Source organism: Rattus norvegicus, chromosome 11 (assembly GCF_036323735.1).
Source record: "Rattus norvegicus strain BN/NHsdMcwi chromosome 11, GRCr8, whole genome shotgun sequence".
Lineage (NCBI taxonomy): Eukaryota > Metazoa > Chordata > Mammalia > Rodentia > Muridae > Rattus > Rattus norvegicus.
Window position 1 is genome coordinate 96,142,636 of NC_086029.1, and position 25,560 is coordinate 96,168,195.

General features: G+C 49.9%; 2 protein-coding genes across 33 annotated transcripts in view; one reads left to right on the plus strand and one right to left on the minus strand.

Moving 5' to 3' along the window:
• Arvcf (ARVCF, delta catenin family member) overlaps nt 1–7,509 on the minus strand; it is a 57,694-nt gene extending 50,185 nt beyond the window's left edge. The window contains exons 1-2 of the mRNA NM_001131013.2: nt 7,283–7,509; nt 2,926–2,977 (exon numbers count right to left, since the gene is read on the minus strand). The gene's annotated coding sequence lies outside the window, so the exon portion shown is untranslated. The remainder of the gene's footprint in view (nt 1–2,925; nt 2,978–7,282) is intronic.
• A 147-nt stretch (nt 7,510–7,656) lies between these two features.
• The window catches only part of Tango2 (transport and golgi organization 2 homolog), a 46,592-nt gene continuing 28,688 nt past the window's right edge, over nt 7,657–25,560 (plus strand). For 10 of the 32 annotated variants that reach the window (XR_005491043.2, XM_039088508.2, XM_039088509.2 and 7 more), the window contains exon 1: nt 11,207–11,344. The gene's annotated coding sequence lies outside the window, so the exon portion shown is untranslated. Of the gene's footprint in view, nt 7,871–11,102; nt 11,464–25,560 lie in introns of those variants that run through there. The other 22 variants (XM_039088502.2, XM_039088507.2, XM_039088515.2 and 19 more) reach the window with 15 other exon arrangements.

Here is a 25,560-nt window from a genome sequence, read left to right on the forward strand (position 1 = left end):
TTCTAGTGAAAGCAATTCCAGCTAGGGACTGAAGGCAACACAAGTGACAGCAAACCTGAGACCTCAAAGACACAGAAATATGCACACAGGCACACATATGCGTGCACACACACATGCACACATACAGGCACACACACCGTACCCTTCTAATGCGAACACGATCTCCCTTTACTAAAACTTAGGCAGTGGATTTTCTGAAGTGCGGAAAGCAGCAGGGGCCAGCACCTCCCAAGTACAAGGGAGGAAGGAACCTTACCCTTGGGAAAGCACCCCCCCCACCCCCGATCATGCCTCCTCCGCCAGATAAGTATGACATTTCCCATTTTTACTGATAGAAGAAACAGTTCAGGTGCAACAGGAAAAACAAAATTAAACCTTCACTTTGCATTTATGCCAAAAACAAATTCAAAGCAGATTAAATCTTAAGTGCAAAAGCCTAAAGTAGCAGTATCTAGTAAGAGATAGACAGACACTGTTTATGTAGCCGCATGCCAAGGAGGACAGACAACAGAGTGCTGGAGTAACCCCAGACAGGGAAAACAGTTCACGTTTTTCAGTAAATATGAAAAATTTTGATCGTCACAAACTACCACAAACAGATATATGTAACTGTGCAAGAGGCAGAGAATGAGCAGAGGGTTGGTGGCATTAATATTTATCTCTTTTTTTTTTTTTTTTTTTGGTTCTTTTTTTCCGGAGCTGGGGACCGAACCCAGGGCCTTGCGCTTCCTAGGCAAGCGCTCTACCACTGAGCTAAATCCCCAACCCCGGCATTAATATTTAAAGGCTTGAACTAACTGGCTAAAAAAATCTGTCAGCCACTCAGGGGAACCCCACCAGGCAGACTTCTGAGAGGGGCAGAAGGCTGATTTACTTGTGCGAAAGCCTCGCATCAAGGCGTGTCACTCCCTCACGATGTCTTTAGGCTCTCCCTCTTCAGGGAGCCCCATTTATCCCACCTCACCCCAAATTTGCAATTGTCCTTGTTCATCTCCTCAGAGAGCTGGGCACTCCTTGGCTGCATGGGAGGATGCAATGGCTCTGAGTGATCGTGCAGTGCTCCCAGTGATCGTGCAGTGACCCAGTGAGCAGTACCATAGTGATCAGTGAGTAGGCACTAAGTGACCGAAGGTGAGTGAGGAGGGCACATGAGTGCTTACCACTGGCATCATCTACTTTAGCTCCAAGGGCCCCTATATGCAGAGACTCACTTTAAGATGTAACAGAACAGGAAGCCATAAGCCAGAGCCAAGGTTTTGCTTGCCAATCTGTGAAATGGGTCCAGACCAAAGGAGAGATGGTATGAATGATGCCAATCACGCCTCCAAACCCCAGTGCAGGCATGAATAATCAATCAAAGACAACAGAACACAGACAGACAAAAGAGAGAATGAAGCGGAGACAGGCAAAGAAAGGTAGGGAGGAGGAGCTAGAAGCGAAGAAGGAAGAAAGCACAAGGAAGGAGGATGCCAGAGCAAAGAGCAGGCTTCAGGCATGCCCTGAGTATTACTGGAGCCATCGTCTGAGCCCTGGCTAACCTGGCCTCCGATGTACAGCAGTCTATGACAAGGTGAGAAGCTCTGAGCCTGCCTCGCCCACACAGGATCCTGGATTTGAGCCCCAGCATCAAAGGCAAAATAGCATGCGTGGTACAGCTCCTCTTTCCTCTGTTGTCCCCCAGTGATGTCACTTATTCTATAGGAAGTGCCATGGGCCAAGGCCTGGACAGTCTGGCCCAGTGAGCCCTGGACAGAGCCTAAGCTTTTTTTCAAGTCTCAGAAACCACTGAGTGGTTCAGTGGGCTGTACACCGAACTGTTCCTCCCACACATCAATAGACATGGCTTGTCTAGCCAGAAGCTTCCCACACCCAAGTTCTCTAGTCACAGGTGGAGAGAAATCAGACCAACCTATCAGTCCACTGTGCCCCTTAAGATATCCCTTAAGAAAGGGCCCTCAAACACCTAGAAACCTGGTGCTCCTGGGCCTGTGGCTACCACCTTCTCCCCAGCACAACATTATGGGGCCAGACTTCCCCTGAGGGTACCGTGTTGGCTGAACAGAAGTCAGTGAACAAAAGGAGGATAGACAGTCTGGACAGCTGTAGTGGGTAAACAAGAATGGCCTGGGGGCCCTCCCTTCTCTAACTATCAGCTACTCTTCCCCAAAGCAACCACCATAGCATGTCAAATGCCATCAGCGTCTCTTCCATTCATAGAGAACCAGAGGACACCGTATGCCACCCAATCTGCCACACTTCATGGGCATCATATCTCTCAGTGCCACTGAGGCTGGCGGCCATAATCCAAAGATGAATGAAGTAACCACCCCAGCCAAGCCAGTCCACCCAGCAGGGCTATGATCAGAGCAGAGCATCATTGGATCTCCTATACTACAGTGGCAAAGGGGTGAGGCTGAGAAAGAACAACAGGCACGCAAAACTGAAAGGTTCATTCACTTTGCAGGCCCTTGGAGCCTTGGGGCTTATCGGCAGTGGCCAGCTGGAGGCTCCATTCTCCCCTGGGTAGTCAGAAGCATCCCTGAGCTGAGCTCTAGGCCAAGCAGGCTGGGCTGACATCAGACACCACCATGGCTGGCGTCCAAGCTGAGATGGACAGAGATCAGACCCAGTTAATGTCCTCATTAACAATGCCCCAGCATCCTGCTAGGTCAGCCACACTGTGGGCTCGCCCTCAAGACAGGTATCCATCAGGTGGCTGCTATGTACACTCGAGCTGCTGGGAAATCTAAGTTAGTGTGGCAGGCCCCCAAATCTTGTCCTGCCCAGCCTTGAGACTGTGCCCAACCAGGATGAAGTTGAGCAAAAGAGAGTGCACAATGCTCGGGTCCAGACCATCGCAAAGCTGGTCACGCCCACCAAACACACCAGGACACTCTGCTATCCTGAGCAACACAGGTAACTTACCTATTTCAGGGGGTCTCAGCATGTCCTAATGCCCATCTTGTGGACTCTGTTCCTGTAGAGAAACCAGAAGATACTATATGAAGCTCCCCTGGAATCAGTCTCTTCTGGATATAGACATGCTGGCCCAGCCTGTTCTCCAAGCAGGACAGTGGTATCCCTGATCCTAGGGTTGCCCTGTGGTGCTCCTGACTCAACCACATACATCGCATGCACCTCCATGCCTCCACATATAACTGGGACTGTAGTTTGCATCAGGTTGACTTCCCTTCTGATGAGGTTGAGAGATCAGAGATATGGACTGACAGCGCCCTCTTTCTCCTCCCAGAAGACTGCATTATTAGGGTCTTGGGGCTCCACATGCAGCCCATAACTTCTTTGTGGGATGACGTCTGCCCCTCCCAAGGCTCCCCAAAGCTAGTTCCTGGCTCCCAGTTGCTATGACACTAGTGGCAGGCAAGTTGTAGGACTTGAAAGACTTGGTCTTGCCGTGCGGACTGCTCACAGTGCAGGGAAGTGAGACAGCACTGGTGTCTGCTCAGCACACAATTCCACCATGGCTCTAAGGAACCACTGCTTCCTGTCTCCGCAGACAGTCTAGGGACGCATTCTCTCTTGGTACATCTGGGCCTAGGGACACTGCCAGAGTACTTATGTCATACAAATGAAAAAAACCTGTATGGCACAGACAGTCAGGGATGGGTGGGCAAAGAAGGAGTTATCTCTGGGGTACTATGGTATACGTAATGGGAGTTCTTCCCTTTCTGGCTGATTCCAGACTGTTCTGTGCCTCTCCCCAATGCTCCTCCGTGGACTCCAGCTACCTTGTCCTAGAGGTGGTCTCTATGCCTCACAACAGCCTATCAAGCTTCTGGGTAAGAATTCCATCTAACGTAGATTATGTGTGTGAGGCAGGCGGTGGCGGGGTGGGGAGGGGGATACAAGAGAGTTGGGGGGAGTACTCAGAGCCTGGTTTGCTGGCAATCCCTGAGGCCCTCTGGTGGCCACATCCAGCCCAGGCTGTGGCTGCCAGGTCGTTCAACAGAGAGTGGAGAGCTGGTTAAAGTGGAGAGTGGGCTCATGGACTATGTGGCGAGGGTCAGCACACAGCACCTGAGGCAAGGGGGAGCATGGCACATGCTGAGGCAAGACGACCGGCTGACGCTGGAGGAACGAACAGCTGGGTAGGGCTGTCTGCTATCCCATCTCCGAAGCCGAGGAAAGCCTCTGGCTGGGGAACGAACCCTGCTCTAACCATGACATTTCTGGGACAGCTTTGTTTTTAACTTAAATATTAACCCGGATTTTTGTCTCACAGAGAACCACGTGACTTTGTTATCAGCCCCAGTCTTCAAGAAGTCTCTCACCAGGACTTACCATTCGCCACAGCCTTGGCCACATGAGTTGTGAGCCAACATCTGACTGTCCGAGGTAGGTATAACTCCCTGTTTTACAAATGTGAAAACCAGAGCTAGTCCAGGTAGGATCTGGACTCAAGTCTTCCTATCCCCAGGGTTTCCCATACTCCCCACCCAGCAGGAAATGACACAGTTACAATAATATGAGTCCTGCCATGTGGGACTCCAGGAGAAAAGGCAGGAGAAAGGTGGAGAGGTCACCAGAGGAATGGGTGTCTTTCTAGGAGTGCTCTCATCTCAGGGGCATGGAACAGGAGTGGTCAGGGTGGAATAACTATGGTCAGCCAGCTTGCTGGGAGCCCTGAATCACCAGACGCACAGGAAATGACCAGAGACATTGACAGGGTAGTGAAACCAAGGCAGATCTAGTGATGGAACTCACGATGGGGGATAGCCAGCTTGAACCCCTTTAACACCCTGCTGAACTGGCCTCTAGGCTCTGGGGTCACCCACCTGGCCAAAGACCACTGGGTGCTTTGCTGTGTTCCATTTCTCCCATGGGGATGGTCTGAGCCCACCTGGGCCAGAGCCCGCCTCCTAGGCACACACATTGGCTTCTCCACCAATCCATCTAGAGCTAGAGACACTGCCATACCTGCCTATACCCCACAGACCTACTCAGACTCTGGGGAAGGTCTGGAGCTGTGTGATAGTGCCACTGACCTAACCACAGGGCTTAAGACTGGGATACAAGCCTGGCCTCCAAGCTTAAACGCCAGGCCAGCAAAGGCTGACTGTGTGGAGAGTTTCCACAAGTACAAGCTGAGTCAGGCCAGCCTGAGCCTGAGAAGCAGTTAATGCCACATACGCCCACCATGGATCAGGATGGCCTGCCTAAGAGCTTGCTCAGTAGTGTAACCTCAGCAGGCTGTAGTCTTGCATGGGTCTCCCTGGGCTCTGCTCTGTAAACATAGATAGGATTGAAAATACAAGCAGCTAGGAACATGCCCTTCCAGTAATCAACACGGGCACAGATACAGAGAGCCCTTCAGCCACCAGGCGGGAAAATTCATTCTGCTCAATGACTACTACCTGCCACAGCCAAACCATTCCTCCTGAGCCATCACAAGAACACACCAGCTGCCGCTATGAACACGGGTGGTCCATACACACGAACGGCTCACGTCTGGACTCCCCTGCAAAACCATTTCCATCTACCAGTGCCCTCCTGGGTTGAGGTGTCACCATCCCGTGACTATGAGGCCCTCAAATCTCCCGCAGAGCTCATCTCTGACTCTTCCCTAACTGTGCATCCTGACAATCAGCCAAGAAGTAGCGCTCTGGCTTTCCAGCTAGGCGTGTGTTGAAGAGCTCCAGGCTAGTCTGGGGCGAAGGGAACTCAGTCTGAATCCTTGTGCTGCACAAGCAAGGACAGGGTATATAGTCCTACTCCTATGGAGACTATGCAGAGGGTGCCTGGGGCTAGAAGAGGCAACCTGGAGGGGTGTGTGTGAGTGAATGAATGCAGGGAGCCACAGAGTACAGACTGAGGGTGGGAGGGGTGGAGCAGCTGGGACATATGGAGAGCCTTGGTCACCAACGTCTGTGCAGACAAGTGCTGAGGAGGGCACATCTAGGGGGCCCCAGGTAGGCACTGACTTGGCAGTGCTCAGAAGCACCTCTGTCATCATGCCAAGTATGTCCTGCCTATTTATGTAAAGGGCCCTCATGGACCCCAAATGGAAGGTGGTCCTAGACATCAAGAAGCATCAAATACCTCAGATGACACAAAACTGTAGGTCCAAGCCTTTCCAGATAGCCAATATCTGTCTGGACCACCTGCTTCTGAAGCAAACAGAACACAGGGACTGACTTCAACAGTCCTGGTATATGTCACCATCCCAGGATCACAGATCCTGAGACTCTCCGCAGAGCAGGCAACACTTGTTCTGGATAGACAGCCTGGGTCCTGGACTAGAGGGAAGGTAGAGGGGCTGGGGAACCCACTGTGGGATTGCAGGTACTCAGTGCATAGCTGGTCCTACTTACGGAGAGATCTCCCCAAAGACAATTTGGGCATGGCTCCATCCCCTGGCTTTATAAAAGTAAGCATGTGTTTTGCATTTCGGATTGTTAGCCCACATTAAGAGTCTAGCCTAAAAGTTAACACAAACAGGAACATTTTCTTTCTTTTCCGTCATTTTTAAATGTCTGAATCTACAGAGAAGAGTCCCTTAGTACTCTAGACACTGATACCTGACACTGAAACAAATACAGTTAAATATTGACTATAAGTAACATTCAATTATTTTAAAAGTAAAAGGGGAAAGCTACGGTACCCAAGCCTCTTGTGCAGAGCAACTTCAGACTTGCATATTCTCCAGGGCCGATGTCCCAGGGAGGAATGTAGGGGTATCTAGGGAGGAGATTCAAGCGGGGACACCAAACAAGGGATTCCCAGCAGCGCCTCCTCTCTCTATTGTGAGGCCTTAGGAGCATCGCGGTGCGGGGACATTCCCTTGGCATCACCAGGGTCTTGCCCTGCGCTCACCAACGGCCGTGCCACCCCAGGAAGTTCCCCAGCCCCACCGCCCCTGAGTCCCTTAAAGTTTCCATAGTCGTCAGGTCCCTGCTTGCAGGCGCTGCAGTGGCTCGCCGAGGTCAAGGCTGTGGGAGCTGGGTCGTGCTCAGCCCGGCGGCTTGAAACTGGCGCCGCGGCCAGGTCGTAAAGGGCCCTGAGGTCATGGACAAAGGGACTCGCCCCAGCGATCCGGGTCTCTGGGGGTCCCTCCTGGGCGAGTGCCGGTGAGCAGAAGAACCGGCTTCTGAACCCCGCCCAGACCTAAAGTCCGAGCCCAGGACCCTGTCCCTGACTGACTCCGCATCTCAGTCTAGGCGCTTTACCCAGCTCGATCCCCCAGGACCCACCCCCAGTCCTGGCCTGGACCCGAGTGTCCAGCCCCAGGCCCACAGCCGGACCCCGCCCACCCGGCCAAGCTCACCTGGCGCGCGGCGTGGGCGGCTCCGCAGCGCGGCCTCCGCCCCCAAGACTGGCGTCCCCAGGTCTCCCGGCGCGCGGGGAGCGGCCTCTCCAGCGTCCTGCACCGAATGCGGCTCCCGGGGCCACAACTTATGCGGGTGCGGGGGTTGGGGAAAACCCTCCTCCTCCCCTACCCCAAGCAGCCAGCAGGCTAGCCCTCCCACCCCTCCCGCGGCCCGTGCGCAAAGCGGACCTGGCTGGAGACGAGGCCTCCGCCCCGCCCCATCCAACCGCGAATTTTCCTATTGGTAGAGAGACGCGCCCCGCAACCCGCACCGATTGGATGGATGTGCAGAGATTGCGGCTTGCTGTTGGGCTCCTAGTATTGTCAGTCTTAGCCGAAGATCGGCCTCCCTGAGGAGCAGGCCGAGGCCCTGACACCTGCCCGGAATGCTGTGGCTGCAACAGCCGCAGGAGGCTAGGAGTTGCCCACTCCCGGCCACCTTCGGAGGAATTCTGGGGATAGTAGACTCTGAGCTGGAGCTTGCAGGACCGGCGGTCACTCCCGGATTCCAGAAGCATTGACTCCATCTCCACCCCAAGTTGGCAGGTATCCTGCTGTTTGCCGGACATTGAGCGTCTAATTGGCATATAGAATGGTATTTCTCCCACACTCCGCAAGAGTGTTGGTCTGCTGCTACCATTTTACAGATAGAAAACTGAGGCCCTAGGCGACCAGGGTGTGAACAGGCTTGGGGGCTCTCTCACTGCCCCCATAACACCTGCAACGAGGACGAGCAAGGTCAGCTAGGCTTGCATGGGGGTAGGGATGGCTGCGGTGATTTCGAGGGCTAAAACAGACTCTAGAAAAACTAGGGCTTTTGTCTTCTACGAAGTCTATATTTACAGAACTCTTGGGCACTCCCCACAGCTGCGTGAGACTGCTCGTTCTTGGGGCAATGATGAGAGTTCTGAAAGGGGAATTATGTGTTTATCTCTTCCCCACTCCACCATGGTGTCCCGATTTCCTCTTGCCCTACTTTGAGTTTGGAGAAATATCAAGAAGCTTTATCCACTGCCTGAAAAGATTAACACATTTTTCCCTGCCAGGTAGAGTACACCAACCACATCTCTATAGTGACATAAGTCAGTGGAGGACCCACGGGGGAAGCTGTAACATAAACAGGAGATGGCAGTGCAGACAGACAGTAGAAGCGAGTCTGGCCTGTGCTTGCTTAGAAGCCTTTCTTACCCCGAGTGCACCTGGAAACGAGCAACTTCTGGGCTGTCTGTGTTTCTCAAAGCCCCTACAGATAGTGCTAATGGAGGACAGGGGGTATGGGAAGAGGGTGGTTACCCAGAAAACAGGGCAAGTCTACAGCTGCCATTCTGGTTAAGTTGCTGTGCGCCAGCTGTACCCTGGCATGTCTTCAAAGGCATGCCCCTAGTCATCCTGGAGTCCCTCTCTTGAAGACAACCTAGCTCTGTATCACACTATTTCCCATACTTGCTGATGGTACAAAGACACTGAACAGGTTTCTTCTCTGCTGGAAAAGGGCAAAAGGGAGACATAGCCTCCCAGTGTAGCCGAAGGTAGGAATGCCCACTTCTGTAGAGAAAATCAGGGTTGATAGAGACAGCTCAGATAGGTTTCAGGGCTGCTGTCTTCCAGTCTCCCTACCAGGCAGAGGTCAAATCAGCAGAAGACACCACCACCCCCGTGTGTGTGTGTGTGTGTGTGTGTGTGTGTGTGTGTGTGTGTGTGTGTCTTGCTCTTTCTGTCTCCCTCCCTCCCTCCTTCTCCAACCAGCTGTTGGCCCTCTCTGTAGGGACAGTGCTGAGGAAAGCCACAGAAAGAAGGTGTATGTCTCAAGAAGATCTTCCTAACTAGTCAGCACTTAAATCCTAAACAGGTGGTTACAAAAAGTGGTGCGCTTACATTCTGAGGAATACACAATGAGCCAGCCTCAATGGGAGAGAATGTCAGAGTGCATAACTATTTTTTTTTTTTTGGTTCTTTTTTTTTCGGAGCTGGGGACCGAACCCAGGGCCTTGCGCTTCCTAGGCAAGCGCTCTACCACTGAGCTAAGTCCCCCACCCCGTGCATAACTATTAAAATGGGGGCAGAAATTGGATCCCCCTTCCCCTAAGTGGACTGCCGGTTGGGCCTCAGTGGAAGAGGATGTGCTTAGTCCTACTGGGACTGGATATCCTAGGGTCTTCCCCTTCTCTGAGGAAGAAAGGAAGGGCGTAATAGGGGGAGGGATTTATAAGAATGGGACTAGGTGGAGAGAAGGGAGGGTGACTGCGATCAGGATGTAAAGCTAATAAATAATTAAGGGAAAAAATAGGAGCAGAGGTTCAAGTCCTACCAAAGGGTCACCTGCTGTCTGTGATGGGATGTGAACCACTGTCCAACATGTTACATCTGTCTTTATGGGAAGGACTGGTGAGAAAGCTCATCCAACCCATGTCCCACTCTGAGGTGCATGGCTTGGTGCTTTGGGGACAAGCTTCTCTGTATCTGCTAGCCCATAACCCAGGCCATGCTCATTTAGCCTCAAGCCCATGTCCTGCTTGCACACCACTACTACCCCTTAGTCCTGTAGACCAATGGTCTGGCTGCTCAGCTGGAGACAGCTGGCGGGAGCACAGGGTGATCGTGCTAAGCTGGAGAAAGAATGGAAGTGCCTAGCTAGCTCTGCCACCTGCTGGCCAGAAGTCCTGGTCTGCGGAGCCCTGTCTTTTTGCAAATGGTTTCCTTTAGCTCTCAGGAGGAATGCTGGTGAGGCTGTGAGAGACAGGGCATAGCACAAGGGTGGCTGGGTTGCCTTTGCCTTGCCTTTGCCTCTCTGAGATCGTTTTCTGCAAAGCATCAGCACTGCGGTTTGAGACCATAACACCTAGATTGTCCATGCCACTTGGCGTCTTTAAAAATTTTTTAATTACATTTTGTGTGCACACGTGGTGATCAGAGAAAAAACGTAAAGGACTCACTTCTCTCCTTCCACCATGTGGCTTCCAGGGATGGAACCCAGGTGGCTGGGTTTGACAGCAAAGATCTATACCCAGGCGGCCATCTTGCTAGCCCTTTATTTTACTTCAAGTGAATAGCTTAACTGCTCTGAGCAAGTATATTTATATCTCTAAAGTGGAGTGAGTGAGAACTGGGTATGAAAACAACTGGGTTGAGAGCCTGTAGTACTTGTCGTCGTTGTCTTGAACGTGGTTGTCATCCTTGTCCTTGTATTAAGTACTCACCTTGGGGAGGACCTCTGATGCTCAATCCCCTGACACAACCTGATGCTAACAGGTACAAGAAGCCCCCAGTGAATCTCTCCGCCCTGTTCTCAATGCCCCAGTCATTGTCCAAACATAGCTCAAGCGTGGTAAATTCCTCATCCTTGGAGTCTGAACCTGCAAGACAGCCTCTGTGACTACTTAAGGACTATGGAAGGCTCGGTGGAGCAGAAGTCCATGTTCTGTGTTGTTTTCTGGTGCGGGCAATACAATAGACGAGGGGTCAGAGGCCAGGGATACACAGTCTGGATGGACTTGGAGGCGACAAAGGGAAGGGTGGTTATCCAGGACAGATGATGTGGTCTAGAGGTAAAGACCAGGACACAGTATAAAGGGGGTGTGTTGGGGGTGGGTCCAGCTCCTGAACCTGACGGAGTGCAGGGTCTATCTGAATCTCGCAGAGATAACCCACAAGGCTGAGGAGCTGTGGCAGCACGAAGAAACCAGATAGATACCCGCACCGCTCCAGCCTTGGCGCAGCTCCAGTCTTGGCGCAGCTGCCGGGGCGGAGCGCTGGATCTCTGAGCGACAGCACTTACGGCCAACAAGACCACGGCTGTGGGTTCGGCGCTCCGCCCCTCGCTACTGCGCTCAATAGGGAGCGCTCTGGCGGCGGGCCGGGCCGGTCCTGGGCTGGCAGCTAAGGTGCGCGGGTGCGGCACCCGGAAGTCGGCGGCGGCGGAGGCGGTGAGTGAGCGGCGGGTGGCTGGGGCTAGCAGTCTGCGCTCCTGGCGGGGCTGACCCACGGTCGGGCTCCGGGCTCTTGGAACGCGGTCTGGACCAGGTTGGTCGAGGTCGAGGCGGTTCTCACCTTCTCGTCCTAACTCAGTTTTCCCTTTCCAAGGCTCGGGACTCTAGTCCGACAGACCAGCCTGTCTCTGACAATTGAAAGCAACCCACACGGTACTGGAAGATGTTTCTGCTTATCCCTGTCAGGATTGGGTGCAGGGAGGGGGTCACGACAGCATGGGCAGACTTGCTGTGTAAGAGGCTAGATTGACGGGACAGAGCCGCATGGTTGTTGCAGGGTGGAGGGATGCAGTCTCCAGCGTCAGGGATTAGTCTGGAGCCTAGTCATGTCACCACTCTCACTCCGAAACCTCTTATGCTGCGGCCTCAGGCTTCACAGTATGTCAGAGTAAACAGCAAGTGCTGGGTCATTCCTATGACTGATATGGGGTTTACTGGGCTGGCGTGGTGAGTCCTTGCTCAGAACGGGAGGAGGACATTGCGTGGAGGCAGCATCCAGGCCAGGCCTGGCCCTACTCTAGGCCCATTGGAAGCGGAGGTTTTGCTTGTTTTCCTCTTGGACAGTGGGCAAGGAGGACCTGGTGTTGAGACCCCATCCATCGACCCTCAGCGTCGTCCCTGTATTTCATTCTGCCTGATAGGTCACATCTTTAGAGTTAACCTTATGCCCTTGCACAAGTCCCTGATCCTCACTGACCCCTCCCACCCCCGCCCCAGTGCCCTTCCCCCAGTGAAGCGTCTTGTTCAGCAGACCTGTCTGCTGCCTGGGCCTGCTGACCACTGATTTGCCACTACTAGGCCCAGCCATCTTCTATGGGGTAGATGTGACAGCTTTAAGGGTCAGGTGAATGACTCCTTATCTAGACAACTTTTTAAGGAAGTAGTCATTGGTCCAACCTTGAAGATAGAAAACTCTAGCTAAGGAGTCAAGTGTTCCCAAGGCTGCTCCAGGCCAGGGTGGTTGGCTTCCAGGCTTCTGCTCCCCCCACCCCAACCCCAGACCTCCTGGATCATGTGATCTGCTGCAGAGGGTGACTGTTCCCAGATAAAACAGAGACTCTGCCCCTCCACCAGATTCCTGGTGTTGCTACAGGGATGTGGGGTGCTGTGGTGCTCACATATGCCACCTCTTCAGGTTCCCTCACTGTGGTCCCCAACCTCACTTTCATTTATTTTCTTAAGTTTTGAGGGGCACGTGGCAAAGACACAGTTCCCAGCCGTCACCCTCAGCAGCCTGAGAATGTCCCCTAGTTTTAAGGACCTAACCTCAGATCACACCAGGGTTTGATGGTGAAAAGAACTCCGGGCTAGCCAGTTTATGAGCAGAGTTGGAGACTGTGTTAAAGATAATTTCCATAGAGGCTTAAGTATGAAGATCAGGTGCAAAAGAGGTGCTCAGAAAAAGTAAAACACGCCCCAGAGCTTAGGCTCGGAACCTCTCCGAAGCAGCTCTTTGAGTGAGGTCTAGAAGTTCTGTCTTATCACTTGCATGGGTTTCCGTGGCTCCTAAGTAGGTTGTAAGTCAAAAGTTAAGCCCTCAGGGGATAGAGGAAGGTAGGATATCTGCTGTAAACAGTTTTGTTTGAGGTTTTCTGACTTTGTCTGGGTAAAGAGATAAAGCCATACCCAAGGTCAGATGCATTTTTTCATGCCTTAAGCGTGAGTCATTGCTATCTTAACATAATCTATCTGTAAATGAGGTGGGGCCTGGAGGCTCACTTTTAATTCCAGCACTTGGGGTGCAGAGGCAGGCAGGACTCTGTGAGCTTAGTCGGGGCCACACAGTGAAAACCTGTCTATAAGTAAATGAATGAATGAATGAATGAATGAATGAGAGCATCTGTATATGAGAAGCATGGTAAGTACCAGCAGCCAGCAGTGTTCGCTGTGCTGGACTGTTTGCTTTTCAGTTGGCAAAGGCATTGACCGAGGTCCAGGATGAGGTCCTGCTCTGGTTTCACATCGCTTCACCATTGGGCTGTGTCTCTCCACTCTGCCTCACCTAGATGCAGGCCTCAGTCTGATCACCTTCTTGCTCTCATGTGTGGTACCCATAGCCTTTCCTTGGATGTGGGTGACCACCTGTACAAAGTGCAGGATGGGAAGGCTTGGAAGAGCTTCAGGATCAGCCAAGCTTGTTGCTGACACTCTGTGGGGAAGAACCAGAGTCCATCTTTTGGTGAAAAGATACTGTTATAAGTATTATAAGTATTATAAGTCAGCTTATAACAGTAGTGACTGTGAGTCTGGCATACATTGGTTCAGACCACAGAACTGGCTTGGTAAAGGGCTCCAGACAACAAGGTCACCTCAAACCTAGTTGATTTTTGAGATAACCTATACGACTTCCACCTCTTCTCACCTCAACTATTCATTGTTCCTTGTGGCAGGGTTTACAATGTAGTCTTGACTAGCCTGGAACTTGCTATGTTGCCCAGGCTGGCCTTGAACTCACAGGAGTCTTATTTCTCAGCCTGGGGGGGGGGGCTGTCAACTTTATTGTGTGTGTTTGTGCGTGTTCGTGTGCGTGTGCGTGTGTGCATGTGCATGCCTTGCTATGTCATCCAGGCTGACATGTGAATCAGCTATCCTCCTGTCTCTGCCTCCTAGGTGTGAGGATCACAGGTATTCGTGCTATACCCTGCTTTCTTTTGAGATTTCAAAAACCATATATACAAACTTAAAAACTCCATGTCCCAGCACCTACTCCCATGGTACACTGCTGACACTTGTGCCTACTGGCAAGGTGTCTCAGTGCTTGTCTCTATCCCCTCTGGGGAAGCTGTGAGCTAGAGATGGCTCTGTAGTTAAGAGCACTCGTTCTGGGGCTGGGGATTTAGCTCAGTGGTAGAGCGCTTACCTAGGAAGCACAAGGCCCTGGGTTCAGTCCCCAGCTCCAAAAAAAGGAACCAAAAAAAAAAAAAAAGAGCACTCGTTCTTGTACAGACTCTGGGTTTGGCTCCTAGCACCCAGATAGCAGCTTACAGCTCCAGTTCCAGGAAACCTGACATCCCCTTTGACCTCTGCAGGTGCCAGGCATGCACACGGGACGCAGAGACATACATGTAAGCTAAGTACTCATATGCAGAGATTAATTTTTTTTTTTTAAAGAAGAGGGCAGGGCTTGGGGATTTAGCTCAGTGGTAGAGCGCTTGCCTAGGAACCGCAAAGCCCTGGGTTCGGTCCCCAGCTCCGAAAAAAAAAAAACCCAAAAAAAATAAAATAAAAATAAAAATAAAAGAAGAGGGCATCAGATCCCATTACGAATGGTTGCAAACCATCGTATGGTTGCTGGGATTTGAGCTCAGGACCTCTGGAAGAGCAGTTTTAACCAGCGAGCCATTTCTCTCCAGCCCCCTTCTTTCTTTCTTTCTTTCTTTCTTTCTTTCTTTCTTTCTTTCTGGTTCTTTTTTTTTCGGAGCTGGGGACCGAACCCAGGGCCTTGTGCTTCCTAGGCAAGCGCTCTACCACTGAGCTAAATCCCCAACCCCTATTTTTTTTTTTTTAAAGAAAAATGTCATATTTTGTCTGGGCATGCTGGCACACCTTTAATCCCTGTACCTGGAAAACAGGTGGTCAGATCTCTTAAGAATTTGAGGCCAGCCTGGTCTATGTAGTGAGTTATCAGCCAGGGCTCCTGTTTCCAAAAAAAAGAAACAAACAAAAACAAACTAAACAATATCCTATTTATGTATTTATTATTTAATGCAAATGAGGTGATAGGAACCACCTGAAGGCCAGGCCTGTCCCTCCTGTGGGAGGCAAGGAAAAGACTGGCTGCCCTGCATCCACAGCTTTCTGCCAAACCCATAGTACGTTTGCTCTGTGCTGTTCCTTTGAACTGTGAGAAGACAATGACACCCTGATGTGAGGTGGAATTAACGTCTTGAGAATATTGGGGAGATCTGAGGAGAAGGTATGGCAGGAGACAGTTTGTCACGGTGGACTGCTGTGTAATAGCTGGGTTGAGCAGCACTGGCTTACAGAGCTCTGGCTGCCAAGATGGGAGGGGATGAGGAGGCTGCAGCTGATTGGTCGATTTCTCAGCCAAGGTCTCAGGAATGGCGACACTGTGTTCCATGTGTTTACCTCTTCTGCTGGCAGCTCCCTGGAGCCCAGATCACAGCCCATCACATCACAAGTTTCTGTCTGTCTTGTCCAGTCCAGAAGAACAGCTTCACCCCCAGTGATTTGACTGCGGGACCTAGTCACTGACCATCTTTTTCACACTGATGTTTCACTCCTTGTCGTTAAAATTGTCAGCTGTTGTCAGGCGGTCCTCATGCTCTGCCCTGCACCCCCCATGTTCTGTGCTAGGACATCGGCTCATTCTTACTTTCTGTCTCTTTGCATATATCAGCATGGGAAGAGAACAAGATGTATGAGCTTCCTTCTAGGTCTCTTTGGAGGTAGGCAGGTTTCTTCTTTGTCTTGAAACATGCCAACTGCAGGTATACAGGTTTTCAGCCTCTCACTTGATGGATTCTACCAGGAAGCCCATCCATTCACAGGCAGAGGCAGAAGCCATTGTTGGCACCCAGCATCTGCTTCTTGTCCCTGAGACCAGACGGTTCTGTCTGCCTTCTGATTCCATGGACAGATCTTGCTTATATGTAGTGTGTAATGGCTATTCCTGGTTGTCAACCTGACTATATCTGGAATGAACTTCAATCCAGAATTGGAGGGCTCACCTAGGATCCAGATCTTGAGGCTGGAAGACACAAGTTTCTGACCTGGATCTTAGCATGGAGATCTTGAGGCATAGTGGCCATGGAAAGCTTAGGCCCAGGCAAGGTAGCATACACCTTTAACTCCAGGAGACTGAAGCAAGGAGATCTCTGAGTTCAAGGTCAGCCTGGGACAAAACAAGTCCCAGATCCAGGTATGGTGGTGCAGACCTTTAATCTGAGTCATACCTTCTGCTGGAGACGTGTATAAGGACATTGGAAGAAGGAAGATTTACACTTCTTCACCTGCTTGCACTTATGTGCCAGCACATCTGTTGGAACCTACTTCTACAGGAGACCAGCTGACACAACTAGTCTCGTGGCACTGAGCAACTACTAGGTTCTTGGACTTCCCATTCACAGCTGCCCATTGTTGGGGTAGCTGGACTACAGACTGTAAGTCATCACAACAAATTCCCTTAATATAGAGAGACATTCCATAAGATCTATGACTATAGAGAACCCTGACTAATACATGAGACACTACAAAAGGTAATGATGTTTGCTCTCCTGGCTGCTACCTACCTGATGCTACTTCAGGGGCTTGTTGTTATTTGCCGTTGTGTGCTGCTCCAGGGCTGGGGCAGCACCATTGGAAGGATGCAATTTGGCTTTGAGCTATGAGGGCATCAGGTATAAGTATTCAAGTGCTTGTAAACCACTGGAGGCATGTATGAAACTGTGGGCTGCATCCCCAGCACCACATGAACATAAGGCGTTAACCAGGTTCAGTTCCCAGCACCTACATGATAGCTCGCAGCTATCTGTAGACATGCATGATGTACACAGACACATATGCAGACACTTATACACACAAAATAAATAAATTAAAAAACTAAAGACCTAAATTAATAGTGAAAAGCAGTAAGAGAAGGTTTATCCATTGTGGCCACACTGGGAAGGACAGATTGAATAACATGCCCACCCACCCCCCCATGCTTACCCATAAGGCCTGTTTAGTCAGGTGCTCTGAGATAGATGTCGGGTGATCGTGTCCTCTAAAGCAATGGCAGGGGAGGCTGCAATATTATGGAGGTGTCCTTGTGTTTGTAGTCTTTAGAGAAGGACCTCTGAACTTAGCAGATCAGTGAAGGCATAAGGTCATAATTTAGAAAACTAATCCTAGTGTTCGCTAGCCTCGTGGGCTACATGCCCATGGCTTAACAGTTTTGGGAAGGTGCTGGATAGCCTGTAAAACCCGGCCGATCCCCTCCCCAGGGGCAGCTTCTCAGGTCTAACATTTGCTGCAGGGTCCCTAACAATGAGGGTACAGTTTAAATAGAAGGAAGTGTCACTAAGCAGTTCTGCAAGGACACTTGGTCTTTCCTGTGAGGTCATCCGACACGGTGACTGTTTCTCTAGGTTGTCCCTGGACTTTAGCCTTTTCTCCCAGCTGGAGATCCCTGGGAGAATTCAGTTCCTCAGGTGCCTTGTTTTTGACGGTTGAGAGAGTCAGACTCGGGGCACAAATGTTTAATTAATTAATGTGTCCTCATTTCTCCCAGACAGGCCAGTTATGGTGCAGCATTGATGATACAGCTAAGCTTCTAGAAGATAACACGTTTTGTTTTGGTTTTTTTTTTTTTTTTGAGTTAAGATCTGTATTCCAGGATGGCCTTAAACTGAAGAATGGCTGAAGATAACCTTGAACTTCTGATCTTCCTGTCTATGTCCTAAGTGACAGAGCTCTATATATGCACTGCCATGCTAGTACGGAACAACAACTCTGTTATTTTAGTTTTTCAGTGCCAAAGCAGCCTGACTTTATAAACAAAACATTTCATTCTTTCTTTCCTTTTTTCCCCCTTTCTTTGTTCCTTTTTTTTCTTATAGATTTTTGGTATTGAACATACACAAGGTGTGGTGCCCACACTGGCAAACCTCTGTCTTCCACTGCCAGAAGATGGCAGTGTCAGGAGCATTCAGCTCTTGTAATAACTTGCTCGTTCTAAAGCCCACAGGCCCCCCTTAGTCCTTTCCAAGGCCAGCACAGTCATTTACCTGCCTCTAGACCTACATCCTTTTTTTTTCTTTTATTTTTATATGTATGGGTGTTTTGTCTGCATGTATGTCCGTGTGCCACATGCATGTACGTGCTCTCAAACACTAGACACCCCTGTTGCATACAGTCTGAGCTGCCATGTGAGTCCCGGGACTCAAAAACCCAGGTCCTCTGGAAGACCAGCCAGTGCCTTTAACCACTGAGCCATCTCTCCAGCCCCCAGACCCAAACTTTTAGCAGTCCCAGGACCTCTCATCATCATTGCCCCGTGGGCATCTATGAATAGCCAGGAAAGAAACCAGCTCTCCAGACACTGGAGCAGAAACTGGGGTGAAGGTTAAGTGCTGCACCATTGGAGCCTGGGGTTGCTGCCAGGCCCGAGGGTTTGGGAGTGCTAACATAGGACTGGCTGGATGGCACAGATGCTCTTCTGCTTGCATCATTCAGACAGACAAGGCTGGTCGCACTTTGGGCTCGGAAGGGACTTATTTAAAAAGACAAGAGATACAAAACACACACAGTAAAGGTGGGGAATTTTAGCCAGGTGTGGCATATTCCTGTGATCTCAAGACTCAAGAGGTAAACGCAGGAGGAAAAGGAGTCCCAAATCAGTCTTGGCTATATAGTGAGTTCAAAGCTATTGCAGCCTAAAATTCAGGTCATGGTAAGGAGCTGACATGAGACCAGCCTTGTAATAGAGCAGGAGATGGGGAGGCTGTGTAGCCAAGGACAGCTCAGAGAAAGTTAGGGTTGGAAGTCTTGACTGTCACAGGACACTGAGACCTTCCTTTGTCATCTCGTCTGCATAGAAGGACCTTGGCTGTTCTCAGACATGGACAGAGCTGTATAGTGTAGATATTTATCCATTCATTGTGTATTGACCAGCCCCCTGTATGTCCTAGCAAGTAGGACATACTTCAGAGTATACACCAGGACCCTGGTCAGGGAGGAATTCCATGAAGGCTGTGGGGCAGGGTGGGGATTATGTGCCCTTTACAGATTGGAGAATCTTTGACCACTTTTCCTCCAGGATTTGCTTAGGCATTCTGATTTTCTGTAAACACTCTAAGAATGAAGCCAATGCTAAGTAAGTGTGGAACTGACTGTACTTTGTGTACTCAGTGTTTATAGTTCAAATCTAATCTGTCTTCTGGTAGGCTCATGTTTTCCTTGTTCCCTAACAGGTACCACAGTTTTGGGAGGCTGTGGAACCTCTAGGAAGTGGGTGGGGCCTAGTTGCTGAAAATGGGCATGGTGGGCTCACAACTTTAATCTCAGCCCTTGGGAGGCAAAGGCAAGTAGTGTCTTTATGAGTTCGAGGCTAGCATGGTCTCATTTGTGGGTTTCATGGTTGAGGTCCCCATCTCAAAAAAACAAAGCAACACAAACAACTAAAAATAAAAATGAAGTAGGTCACAGGGCATTATACCCAAGTGAATCACACCCGGCCCTAGTTCAACCACTGTGTGGTTCTTGGTTCTCCATGGCATGAGGAGCCTCTGCCACAGACTAAGTCATGGCCTCTACTACACCCCGCCTACTATGATGGTCAAACTGTGAGCCAAAATCTTTCTTCCTCAAGTTTCTCTCAGATGTTTTCACAGTGAAATAAAAGGCACTAATGTAGAAATCTGGCCATAAAAGGTGCATTCTTCGTTTTATAACTAACTAAATCTGACCATGGAGTTTTTAAACTTTTAGACCTGTTCTACAAGGTGAATCTACAAGTTTGGAGATGTGGGCTAGAGAAGCCCCAGAATGTTCTAAGCTTTGTTGAATGGCTCTGGTATAATTGAATGAGCAGGATGCAGCTAGAAATACAGGTGGTAAAGACTGTGCCCTGAGTTTTTAGATGGGTGGAGGCCATATTGAAAGGTGAGCCGGAGACTGGAGAGATGGCTCAGAGGTTAAGAGCACCACCTGCTCTTCCAGAGGTCCTGAGTTCAAATCCCAGCAACCACATGGTGGCTCACAACCATCTGTGATGAGATCTGATGCCCTCTTCTGGTGTGTCTGAAGACAGCTACAGTGTACTTATATATAATAAATAAATCTTAAAAAAAAAAAAAAAAAAAGAAAGAAAAGAAAGGTGAGCCAGCACTGATCTGTGAGATTAGGGGCAAAAGAACAGAAAGATATGAAAAATCATGTAGTTTGGCCAGGAAGGGAGCACGAGTGTATGTTAAAGTGTATGGGGAGCTAACGTGGCCAGAATCGTTAGGGGAACCTTGGGAGGCAGAGGCAGCTGGATCCCTTGAGCCTGGTCTACAGAGTGAGTAACGGAACAGCCAGAGCTACACAGAGAAACCGGGTATCAAAAGAAGAAAAAAACCAAGCAACAAAAACCAGCTACATGTTTAGTACTGTGCCAAAAGCTCCAAGGTAGAACACTGAAGACTCACCTCACAACTGAGTGTGAGCCCCGCTTAAAGAGAGATGTCAGTGTGGATAAGGTTCTGACCTACGAAAACAGATGGCTGGTTTAGGTATGGCTAAGGGATCTGTGTTGTATAGCCGTTCCACCCACGTCAAACCCGGTGCTCTAGAAAACAAAGCGCCAGACTTAACAACAGATCAGTTAGCTCAGGGGATCTCTTGAAGTCACTACAGTGTTGCAGTATGGACTTTTAAAATGTGGAACCAGTATGCAGTGTTTTGCATCCAGGGAGTTGTGAATCTTCTCTGACCATGAGTGTCTGAGTTAGGGTTACTATGGCTGTTACAAAAGAAACACCAGGACTGGAAGCGAACTAAGGAGGAAAAGGTTCCTTTGGCTTACACTTCCACATCCATAGTCCATCACTGAACCAAGTCAGTAGAGGAACTCAAACAGGGCAGGAGCCTGGAGCAGGAGCTGATACAGAGGCCATGGAGGGGTGCTGCTGACTGGCTTGCCCCCCATAGCTCGCTCAGCTTGTTTACTTAACAAAACTTAGGAGCACCAGCCCAGCCATGGCACTGCCCATAATGGGCTGGGCCTCCCCCATCAGTCACTAATTAAGAAAATGCCTCACAGGCTTGCATACAGCCTGGTATGTGGAAACATTTTCTCACTTGGGGTTCCCTCCTCTCAGATGACTCTAGCTTGTGCTAAGCGGACACAAAATTAGCTATCACAGTGGGTGTACTCTTCATTTCTGAGAGTGTGTTTGGCCTTTTGTTATTTTCCATATTTTCAGAGGGTCTGTTTTCAATTAGAATTTGTTATGGCTCCTGGCTGGTCAGGGGCTGCTTAGGAAAGCAGGGGATCGCAGGGCTTCTGTTAGTGTTCTCTAGTCACAATGGTGTGCCCATCTCCCGAGCCCCAAAAGACCCAAGGAGCCGATTCTGAGACAATCACACTGGGTCTTTATTCAAGCTCCAGCTGGGCTCATCACTATTACTGATGCAGCGGATAGGGAGGGTGAAGCCCCAAGCCCAGTTCCAAGCAAGCAAACAAGCAAGGGGGCTTCTAGCTTGGCATGAATCTGATTGGGGGGCTGTTGTGGAATCCTCTGCCCTTTAAAATGACTGGCTGGTGCTAGGAGCCAAACCATCAACTTTCATAAGTAAATATCTTTAGTTACAACTGTATCGTCTGCGTTCCTCCTGATTGGTGGTTGTTAAGGAGTTACTTGGAAACCAGTGCTAAGCGCAGGTTCGGTGGTTAACTTGAGTTCAACCTTAGGTCAGGTTTTCTAAGATGGAGCCTGAATCCAAGAGGGAGTTGGTCTGGTCTCTCAACAGAAGTTACAGAATGTAACAATGTATTCCCATGCATAGTAAGGGAGTTTATTGGAATGGCTTATAGACTGCAGTCCTGCTAACCCAACAATGGTCAGCTGTGAATGGGAAGTCTAGTAGTGGCTCAGTCCCACGACAGTAGGTGCCTCATCTGGTCTTCTGTATAAGTTGGAATCCCAAAGAAAGTTCCAAGGCTGGCAAGTATGTGCAAGCAGGCAAAGAAGAATGAACGCTTCCTTTTTCCACTGTCCTTATGTAGGTCTCCAGCAGAAGGTGTGGCCCAGATTAAAAGTGCACACCACCACGCCTGAATTTGGAACTTGTTCTGTCCCAGACTGGCCTTGAACTCAGATCTGCTTGCTTCTGTCTCCTGGCATTAAAGGCATGCACTACCTTGCCTGGGCCTAAGTTTTTCATGGCCACTACACTTCAAGATCTGGATCAAAAGTGTGTGTCATCGCATGTCAAGATCCAGGTCAGAAGCCTGTGTCTTCTTCCAGCCTCAAGATCTGATTACTGGCATGCCCTCCATTTCTGGATTGCAGTTCATTCCAGATGTAGTCAGGTTGACAACCAGGAACACCTGTCCCAGCTTCTCACTGTTAATTCGTGCATTTGACTGTTTCGCTTGCATGAACAAGTGTGCAATGTGTGCATTGCCTACAGAAGATAGAGGGGTGTCAGACTCCTAGAGTTATGGGCAGTCGGACGCCATTATTTGGGTCCTGAGAACTGAACCCAGGTCCTCTACAAGAGTTGTGCGTGCCCTTAAGCACTAAGTCATTTTTTCAGCCCTTGCTGTTTGCTTTTTGATAAAGCATTTGGTAGCCACTATACCCAAGATCGAAGGGAATCGGGAGGCTGCGTTTTTCAGGCTAGCAGCAGAACTTGTCACTGTCCACGTGGTGCAGGTTTCACAGGCTCACGGGATGGATGAATTATAGGGACATGGAGGCTTACTCCTAGAGCAGTGGTACTCACCCTTCCCGATGCTGCAACCCTTTAATACAGTTCTTCATGTGCTGGCCCCCAATGATAAAATTATGTTTTTGCTGTTTCATAACTGTAATTTTGTTACTTGTGAACCATAATGTGAATATCTGATATGTGAATGGAATATAAAAAATATAAAGGAAACACTACTGGTCCTGGGTTTTAGGTTTTGGCATCAGATGAATGAAAAAAAAGGAAATAAAAAAAGGAAAAAAAACGTGAGCGCTCCTAAGTCTGATGGAGGAGAAGGTTCATTATAGATGTGGGCGATCATAGCCAGAGGTGGGGACATCTGGGAGATGTGTGGTCTGTGGGGAGCGAGCAGGAGGGGAAGGGAGCTGGGACAGAGGGTAACCAGCTGGGCAGCCATAAGGCCAAAGGTACAGAGAGAATGGGTAACCAAAATGGTTGGATTATATGGGGAAGAGCAGCCCAGACCCCTAGGCTGGAGAGCTAGAAGTATGCCAGTCTAGAGGGCCCTGTAATGTATTGCCAGAGAAATGTTAGAGATCTCCCAAAACCAGACAGGAGTGGATCCGATGCAATCACAGTAGGGCCTTTTTATTGGAGCTGGCTTGGGCCCCTCAGCGTACCGCCATCATGCAGGACGGTCTTGGTGATGAGGAGTCCCGAATATCTATGGGGCAAGGCTTTATTTATAGTAAGCAGCAAGGGAGGGGAGGACAAAGGACTAAGTATGCAAGCATCTAACTGGAAAGCCACCATGGCCTTAGCATCATTGGCAGTGCTGGAAATCAAATCGTAAACTTAATTTCTATCTCCCTCTGCCTTGGTGGTCATTAGGCAGGGGGTGGGCTTGTATCTCGGGGATGCAGATCTGTTGGGGTAATAACCTGGAGATGGTGGTCTTGTGGGGAGTGTAACCTGGAGACCCAGGTCCTGTTGTGGTTGAGCATAGAGACTGGAGCTAGGCTTAGGTTTTGTTGTGGGGTAAGTTGTAAATTAATCTTAGGTACTAACCTGTTAGTTTACCTGAGTTCAAATTTAGGTCAGGTTCTCTAAAACACAGTATGAATTTAAAAGATTTGGCCTCTCAGTAACAGGTAGTGACTGAGGGATACTGGGGGACCTGGTGGTCAGTGTCTTTTATCTGTTAAATAGGCATCTCAGCCATTTGACCCAGGCTTGAAACCTAACAACATACAGAGTATCTGATGATATTAGACGCCCAGTGATTAGACCCAAGGGTTGAGAAACACGGTCCTAGATGGTTTTTGTTCGTTTGTTTTTGTTTGTTGTTTTTGTTTTGTTTTGTTTTTTTAAAGGAAAGTCTTCTAGGCCAGGCAGTGTGAGGCAGGGTTAGTTTTCCTGAGGAGATTCCCCCAAGTGCTTGCTCTATGAAGCTGTAGGGATGAAGAGTAGGTTATGACAGACCCCCGAATGCTGGGGCTGCCAGGAATGTGAAATGTTCACTGAGCAGACCCTGGAAGCGATGATGGGGCCCATATCACACTCTGAGGCCTACACGTCAGCTGGGAACCACAGAGTTAAATGTTTTCCCTACTGAGTTTCTGTCTTACTTTGATCTGATCTTTCCTTACTGTGTAGGATGGGTGTGTTGAGTCTGGGACTGACCAATTCGTCAGCCCGAGGTCAGGTACAGGCTCCATCAGCAGCGTTCTGGCCCTGTGGGATATCTTGGTAGAGCAAAGGAGTGGATTGGGCTGCAGAAGTGGCCGAACCAGAGCCCATTGATGGGCCCTAAGGCTCAGCCTAGTAATTTCCTCAGTCCTGAGGAATGCAGTGAATCTAACAGCTCACAGATGCTTACAGAAGGGGAGGGCTAAGGTGTGTCATCAGGAAGCAGGGGCCATTGCATGGCCTCACGCCAGGGTACTCCCCTCTTGAGTCACTGTGTGCTGACTTCTTGCAGGGCCACAGTTCAGATGTTGGTGAAGAAACCCAAGACCACCTTCACTCACTCAGCTGACCCGATAGGACTCAGAGAACTCCAAAGGTCCTTGCATTCCTGTTTATAGTTTATAACATCGAACGGGTATAGATTAAAATCAGCAATAGAAAAGGACAGAGCACAGAGTTAGGCAAGACCAGGCCAACTCTCAGTGGAGCTGGGTGCCCTGCTCAGTTCTCAGCAGTGTGTCTGAACAACACACGTGGAATTTGCTAGCCAGAGAGCTTGCTGACCTGGGTATCCATGGTTTTACTGCGACTCGATTATGTGGAATTGGCAGGTTTCTGGCCTATGTGGCCGACTTTTTGTAGTTTCCAGCTGATAGCTCCATGCCCCAAGGCCACTGTCACCAGTCGTAGAGCCTCTCTGGCATTGCCCAAGGCTTTGTGTTAGTGAGGACTCTTTCCCCCAAAAAAGATACTCCAAGGAGACTATTGGAGTATACAGGATGTGGGTAGCCAAGGTCTCAAGCCTGCACTAAGCCTGCACTGTACATACCTTGGGTGCCAGCCCACTGAGCAGAGAGGGTGTGCTTGTGTGGGTGGAGATCACTCCCAGGAAATGGGGTGCTCAATTTTCCTAGATGGGCTAAGGACATAGTGCGAGCCCTCTGTCCACTGACAAGTGGGCGGGAGGTGTGGGTGCTCTGGGCTTTTTCTGCACTTGTCACCTCAAGACCCTTTCAGCATCGTCCCTAGTCCCTGGGCTACAATCTACTGTCACAGCCTCAGGATGGTGCTTTCAGAGAGGTACCCTCAGGATGGAGGCCCCTGTGCTCAGCAGGAGGCCATGCTCTCCTCCACTTCTACAGATGCCCAGAGGATCTTTGGTTCTGTTTTCCATTTTATTGTATGCGTATAGGTGTTTTTTCT